Here is a 7,999-nt window from a genome sequence, read left to right as displayed (position 1 = left end):
TGGCTTTCCTGTTCCCAGCTATGAAATGAACATTCATAACCATTGCAAGCAAGTGGATGAATAAGGTGCATTGAGAGTTAGCACTGAGTGAAGGGCTGCACTGACGATGCTGTTATATGGTAATGTGTTTTCACACCTAGCCAATGAGAAAGTGTCTGATGAAAATTGTAATCTATTTTTATATAGGGTGCCCAGGCAGTGTCACAGCATTCGATAAGCCCCCCCCCCCAAAAAAAAAGAAACAAAAAAAGAAAAGACAACCCATTTCTGAAGGAACAGATGTTACTGATTCATGAACCTTTGAGACAAAAGCAGGATTTAATATCAACAAAACTAACACTGTGAGCCAGTTTTGTCTGATTGTTAATTCTTTTATTTAACCTTTTAAATTAATGAACTAAAAATAATAACTACAAATTGCTGGCCTACACTGCTTTAGGATTATCAAATTTAACTTGGAGTTAGCTGAGGCAGCACTTAGTTGGAACAGTCTGGATAATTGTTGGTAGTGAACTTGCCTTAGAGTATCGTGTGTCAACATTCAAACTCTCAACAAAAGGCTACATTTGATGCCTTGGCTGTAGTGAGCAGTTCTCCTCAGGAAAAGAAATACAGGTCTTTCATAATGAGTTACCTGGATTTTTTTTTTGTTTTGTCACTGTCAGTTATTTGTTTAATCCTCTTTAATTGCTTTACAATTTATTTTATAACTTGCATAACTTTAGAAGTTATTTCAACAACAGTTTTATGTATGAACTTGCCAGATTGTTTGAAATAACTCTGTATTTTATACTTATACATACAGTCAGGCAGGTATACCTTTTACCGATAGAGGAGTGAGTTGAAATACACCGATTATTGATACAAAACCTCTTCGACTGCACGTTTTGACCTCATTATCTCACTTCAGAAACCCAAGGCTTTTATAACCTTCATGAGACATATGGCCTTATCCCAATACTGCTGTCTGCTTTCTTGCCTATCCTTTTAAACTTCTTTCATCTTCACCATGCTGCCTCATAGCCTTGCTGCTTCTTTGGTCTCCTATTTGTTAAACTCTTTAAAATAGACAGTCTTTATTGCAATTGATTCACTGGGATGATTCATAAATACTAAAAGCTCCAGTCACATGAGTCTATTTCTATTAATAGCATTCATGGGAATGAACATGGAAATAACTACCTGTGTGTTATTGAAGTCTATGTACCAGGCTAGGGTTGTGGGTTTTTTTTTTTTTTTTTTTTTTTTTTTTTTTTTTTTGATCTAAAGGATGATCTTTGAGATGAGTCAGGACCTCAGTCCTGGGGTGTAGGCCCTCTGTTAGTGATACTCAATGTCTCTTCCACTCTTTTAACCCTGTTTTCTTGTTAACTCATCAGAAGACGAAATTTCTCTCTTCACCTACTTATTTATAGTGGTAATACTGGCTACCATCTGTGACTAGATAGGACTACCTTTGGTATTGAATACTTTGTGTGCCACAGCTAGTGAGTTTTAGAACAACTGTCTGATGAAATCTGTAAGTAGTAAAACCCAGTGGGTAAATCTAGTCCTATTTATTAGCTCGACCAAAGCAATAGCCTGTGTGGAACTGGGGATTCCGTAGATTTCCTTCTCAGCTGGGCTTTCCTGCTCCTGTCCCACTCCACCAAAATGCCTGTGTGCTCAGCTGCAAGCTCCCCGGCCCTCCACACCCAGCCCTGATGAGGTCTTACCCCCAGAGCTTGCACCTGCCTTTGAGATCCCTTGCCACATCATCTCATCAGCTAAATCCTTTCCAGGTGAGTCTAGAAACTTGCTCCCTCTGGGCCAGCTGCAAGACAGGGAAGGTGATTTTGCCCTGCCCATGCAGAGCTTTGGTCTTGGGTCCCTTAAAAGGTTTCCCAGACTGGTATTTATTACTGGTTCCACTAGACCGTTTCTCTCTTTCCCAGTCACGTCTTTGAGACTTTTCTTTAGCCTTTACCTGATTTCTGGGATACAAATGATCTAAAGAGACCATTTGCATGATGCCATGCACGTAAATAATAAGCAATTAATTCAAAGACTTGGTCTGACTTTATGGCCGTTCCAGTGAGTAAACAACGCTCATACTCTAGAGATCAAAACCCCTTTCACCATGTCACAGAACTGTTTCAGGCGCTTATATTTTGTTGATTATATTCACAGAAACACTGCAACAGGAAACAGGAGCACCACCAAACAGGAAATACCAGTGTTGCCAAACTCGATTCCTGTTGCAGTCAATGGCCCCTGATTTGTGTAAAACTCGCCCAAGATTGGAATCAGGGGCAGCTCGTATAGCTCCCCGCAGCAGCAAGAGCATTCCTGGGTTTCTTAACAGCTTTCAGCTGGGAGCCAATGCTGACTTAATACTAATGCTTTTTTGATGAATTGTTCCATATTCTGTTTTGAATACTTTCTGCATGGCTAATGTACCGAAATAAATTGTGTCATTAAACTTTACACACTAAGATGTACAAACAGAGGGTTTGTAGTCATAGCTATTATTCAATATTTTATCTAATCTTAGCATTCTCAAGGACAGGGTACTGCTGTTATCTAAAAACCGTGCAACTGAGCTAAAACGTGATGTCATGCTTTTCTAAATACACGTATTTACGTTCAGTCTATTGAGAAATGGACTTAAGTATAGCGAGGTGTATGTAATTGCATTCTTCTAACGATAACAGAACCACTTGAAATTGGCAAGAGATAAAAACCTCGAGCCTCGTCTAGGGAGTTTTGCTCAAGGAAAGCCTTCTGTAATAGTATGCTGGAATCAAACAGCGTGATTCGTTTGCAGAAAGACACTCCCCTTCGGAGCAGGTACAGAAGTCTTGCTGTTGACCCTTCTGAACAGTGGCATCAACCCCTCAAGGAGCAGATCCGCTGGGATACAGTAACCAGTTATCCGCAAACATTGATGCTTCACATTTTAGTAATCCGAGCTAGGCACGCGATTTGTTATTTACTGAGGGTTAACAGTGGCCGTGTTGTGCTTAAGGACGCGATTCCTCTCTCGGCATCTGGACAGACTCAACTGTTTGGCAAACGGGAAGCGGAGGTGGGTCGCTCGGCATGCGCGGCGTGGCTGTAATTCCCCGGGGCCCCTAGCCTGGGATTTACCTGCGTGCGCTGGGGGCTTGCTGCTGCCTCTTCTGGTGCCGTCCGTGATCTCTGCCCTCGGCTGGGTCTGTCGTTCTAATCCTCCACGCTTCTGAATTTATACTTTATCATACCTAGATTTTCTTCATGAAACAAGGAAGACTTGACTAAGAGGGTAAAATAATAGTTTATATATATAATGCTTGAAATATTTCAGCATCTAATTTTAATGAACCCTGAAAGAAAATTATTTAGAGCTTTGCTTTCCCAGCAGACGGTGTTCAAACCTGCAGTAAACACACTCGTTCCATGCAAAAGCCGTGCGGTGCTGGCCTGAGAAGTCCTTTGCTTAATTTCAGCCCGGCGTGTGTGCAGTCCCGAAGCGCGGGCGCGGTGTCGGCAGAGGGCAGTAACCGGGCAGGCAGCGGCGCCGAGGGGCCCGGCGCGCCCGCGGGCCGGGAGCCGCCGCGGGGTCCCCGAGCTGCCGCTGCGCCGAGGAAACCCGCGGAGGAGGAGGAGGAGGCGGCGCACGCCCGCTGCAGAGGTACGCGCGCAGGGATGCGCAGAGAGAGAAAATACAAAACCCTCTTCTGCTTAACCTTTTTTTCTACCGCAGTAGAGAAGTGATCTTTTAAGCGTAAAAGTTCGGCTGATGTGCTCTTAGGAGAGTATACCATTTACGTTAACTACGAAAAATGCAAGTATTAGCGTTTTCAGTAATGTACGTACAATATTGTTTAAATTCAGTGTGTTTAGCGGTAGCTCCTTTCCAAGTGACTAAAGGGGCTGTCGGGGTACAGGAAAGCGAAAGCTGTGTTCGAAAGACGACGGGCGCTACATGCAGTCCCCTCTGGACGCGGCTGAGCGCAGGCACCGCCTCGCTGCGCGCACCGCGGCCGGCGCAGGTCTCGCCCCGCCGCGCTGCAGCAGCCGCGTGGCCGTGCTCCCCCCGCCCCAGGGCTGAGCGCGCTGCGCTGCGCTGCTGCCCCTTCCGCGCCCGCGGGCACCTACCGCGCGGCCGGGGCGCCGCCGGTACCGGGCAGCGCTGCGCGGTGCCTCCCCGCGCCTCGGCGCAGCGCCGGCCGCCGCTGTGGCCTGTGCAGGGCAGCGAGCTCCGGCCGCCGGTGGCTTGCGCCGCGACACGGGGAACTGAACGCGAGCGGTTGCGCGCCCGCAGCGCGTGGGCACTTGCACGGCTGCTCTCCCTGTGCGCTTTTTGCCGCTGCGGGCCGGTCGGGCAGTCGCGTGTGCAAACACGCAGCTGTGCGTCTGACTCTTGCTGTCGTACTCGCAGCGGCGGTTATTTGAATTTTGCAAGCGGATCAGGCGACCGTGTGTGTGATTTTGTGCGTCTACTTATGCAAATGTAGATTTTCACGAATTATTTTCAAAGCAAATGCAAATGGAATCGTTATATTAATAATCTGCAAAAGAGAACTGCATCCCAGATGAAAAAACCTCCTACTCTTGCTCTTAAGAAGGTATCACTATCTAAAAAAACTAAATTAATTTCTCAGAGAAATATTTTCCTTCCTAATTACAGCCACTGCATGTTCCCTTTTCTGCTCAAATATGCTTGCCTCAGAGGAAATACTGATAGTTTCTTAATGATAATTATATGCTACAAGTAGTGAGATGGAAAGCGCAAAATGATGCAGCTTGCTGCTATAATAGGCAAGCTACAGAATTTGTTCATACGCCTCTGTGATTTCTTTTACATCTTGCAGACGTTTTCTTAAGAACGGATATTGATAGGTCTGAAAAGCTGTATTAACTCTGGGACTCCGCACGAGTGCTGTTGAGCCTAATGTAATGTGTTGTTAGGTGCGCGTTCACTGATTTTACAGCGTTACAAGTGCCGGTCTGGCAGTCGCCCCGCGGTTAGGCTTTTTCATCCGTACGAGTTGCGTTATAAAGCCAAGATTGAGCGTGGGGTCGCGGGCTGCAAGCTTCCAATGGGCGGTATGGGCATGATATTTGTATTCTCTTAAAAAACTCATTACGTAGCCTAGGAAACCTTGTTCTGTAGAAATTAACGGTAAATGACAAAGACCATAACGTGCACCGGGTGAAGATCCCAAATGCTGACGTTAAAGTACCTCTACAACTATCTTTGTTAGAATTTATTACTTCCGCCGCTGTGGAAGTAGCGTTTTGCTCAGCGATGGGAAGACGCAGACTGTAGGCGACCTGCGGTCGCGGTCGTGTTGTGGTGTCAGGAGGCCAGAGTCGCTCCCGCTCGCTGCTCCGGTGCCGCGGCTGTGGGGCTGCAAGGTTTCAGACTCGCGTGTTTGGTTTTCCAGAGTGCAAACATAATGGTGCTGGCCACTGTACAGCGGGCACAAGCTTAAGGAAGGGCAGCTGAACAAAAATGTGGGTATTTCTGCTTTAGCAAGCTCTGTGCGTACATACTCTCCATGTGTTGGCAGAGAGGCGTCACAGCTAGGTTGCTTCATTAGATCCGCGTTCACTTTGGTCTTGGACAAAGTAGAAATAAAGCAGTGGTAAGGCACTTACGGGTGGATGATCACAGCAATAATAACGGAGATTTAGCTCATTAGTACTGCTTGGATAAAATGATTCCAAACACTCAGCTGATTAGCTATGCAAACACCATGGCCATGCTTTTAATCGGGCTTGTCCTCTGGTCTAACCCCGCTGGCTCCCCTAAGGCTCTGTGAAGGGCCAGTGGGGAGGGAATTTGACCCTTTGGTTTCCACTGGATTTTTAGGGCAGCGCTTACATAAAAACATTTGAAAAGTCGTCTCTGTCTTATTCAAATAGAGGATGCGTTTGCTGTAAATATGAAACTTTATTTATGCGTTAGTGGTCCATTTGTTTAATTACGTGGCATTCATGTCAGACAGATCTTGAACCTGATTTCCTCAAACTCTCTGGCATAAAAGGCAAAGTATAAGTTACAATTTAGTTTGAAAATAGAATGCATTCCTGCCTTGTGAGGGGGATCGGGGTTTTCAAATGGAAAACCAACTCTGAATTCCTGGATTGGTCCCAGCTTCCAAATACCGTTAGTTTAATGGACAGTTTAAGAATGTTAAAATAACTGCTGTACTTTCTTGGAGGCTTTGCTGTATAGCCATGTATGAACCTGAGCACAAGTGTGCTATGATTTCCCCCCCCTCCCCGGCCCCCACGTTGCATGTAGTTTCTGTCAAATCGATGTGATGGAAGAAGCAGAGCAACTCGCAGAGGTCAGACGATACAAGAGCCGGAGCCTGGGCTGTGGTGAACTCTGTAGAAAAGACTGGAAGTATATATTGATGAGCCTTATAGTCAGTGTGATAAAACTCGGACCTAGCAAGACGTTTTTAGTTAAAATAAGCTTTGTTTTCCTTTAAAGCAAACTCTCTTTCAATCCTAGGGTGGCTGACATGGTCACTGGGTAAAATGTGGTGCATCTGAATTGCTGATAGGTATCTTCCTTCTGTGAGAAGACCTTTACTAAATGAGCATAGAGCAAAGTAAGTCGTAGGATAGTGCAAAAGCTGCATCGGCAGTTCTGGATAGGTTGTTACACTGGACAATACTTGTTAAAACTGGAGAAGAGTGATACTAGCACAAATGTAGGTCACGTTGATTTCATCTTTTTTTTTTCTTTAATTTGGATTCCATGAGGTTTTGGAAGGACAGGTTAGTTTGAATGGCAAGCTGTCCGCTTGTTGGCAAGCCTTCTTTTTCTTATAAAACTAAGAGTTCTTCACGGTTTTCCTTTTTGTTGAGCGTTAGAATAGTTGCAGTAGACCTTATGCCTGTTGTGTTCCTTGTGGCGCGGGGTGACCTACTCACAGAAGAACGTAATTCTTATCCCTAAGTCTCACCATATGTTCGCAGCAATAGACGTGGTTTTCGGTAAGTGCCAGTATTTGTTTTGTTACGCGTACCCTGTACTTTCTTGTTTCTAATACAGTTTTTATATTGCTGATGGGGAAGTTGTGAGAGTTTCACAGTACAGATGTACATGGACAGGAGGGACTGTTTCATCACAGACTCTATGTCACTTTTAACCCCTTAAAATTTTCTGCATTTGCAAAATAAAACAAATGCAATGTGTTTTCAAATGTTTTTTTTTCACTTGGCACATACCAAAAGTGAAAAGTGCAGTGGCATTGCCATTCGTACTTCGCACGGCTTTGCGCCTGCGTGAGCCACAGTCGACGTTGCGCCTTGCTGTCGCGGGCTGAGATTTACTCTGAATCCACAATGTTGCTGTTGATTTGGAGCACGATAATGCCGTGCTGTGCTGTTAAGACTGGGTCTCTCTTAGGAGAGCCCCTGCAGATGCTCGCAGTAGGAGCTGCTCCTCAGCCAGGGCATACTTGGAAAATTCCTCCTGGAAACCTTGAGATTAAATAGCGGGATGTACTTAGACTGAGTGTCTAAAATACCTTCCAGGGTCGTGTATTTCCAAGTAAGCTATTGCAGGGGCTTGCTTTTATCTTAAATGGGAGCTTGTATTAAATGTGATAGGAAGGGATGGGAGGAATGGAGGAAGATGCAAGTAAATGTTTTATTGTCTCCTTTTTCCCTGTATGTGTTTATATAGTACATAAAATCCCATGTGCATTATATTTAAATTCTGGGGGTTTTATTTGACCTTTAGGTTTTTTTCTTTTGCAACTGCATTTCTTTAATAGAATTACATAAATTTCTGGCATCAAATTCTGTCTGCAATTACTTTGTATCAGTCAACCTACTGCTTTTGTAGGTACCTCCTTTCATCTCGTTAGCTGTTGTACAGACAAATTATGACTTGTATGTAGTTGATGGACTAGCTGTCAAATAACTCCTTTGTATACTGAATGAATTTGGCTGGCAAAAACGTTAGTGTAACTGTTTCAGCATTAGGCAGGATATAAAATTACTTGGTTTT

General features: G+C 44.7%; 1 protein-coding gene across 9 annotated transcripts in view; it reads left to right on the top strand.

Annotated features, from left to right (window-relative positions):
- Positions 1 to 2,486: 2,486 nt before the first annotated feature.
- Positions 2,487 to 7,999, top strand: part of LYPD6 (LY6/PLAUR domain containing 6) — a 45,718-nt gene continuing 40,205 nt past the window's right edge. For 2 of the 9 annotated variants that reach the window (XR_010389887.1, XM_026097587.2), the window contains exons 1-2: positions 2,491 to 3,067; positions 3,468 to 3,652. The gene's annotated coding sequence lies outside the window, so the exon portion shown is untranslated. Of the gene's footprint in view, positions 3,284 to 3,467; positions 3,653 to 7,999 lie in introns of all 9 variants that reach the window. The other 7 variants (XM_064514561.1, XM_064514557.1, XM_064514555.1 and 4 more) reach the window with 7 other exon arrangements.

This window comes from Dromaius novaehollandiae, chromosome 7 (assembly GCF_036370855.1).
Source record: "Dromaius novaehollandiae isolate bDroNov1 chromosome 7, bDroNov1.hap1, whole genome shotgun sequence".
NCBI classification, from domain to species: Eukaryota; Metazoa; Chordata; class Aves; order Casuariiformes; family Dromaiidae; genus Dromaius; species Dromaius novaehollandiae.
Note: the sequence above shows the minus strand (reverse complement) of the source record. Positions and strands in the feature narration are given on the sequence as shown.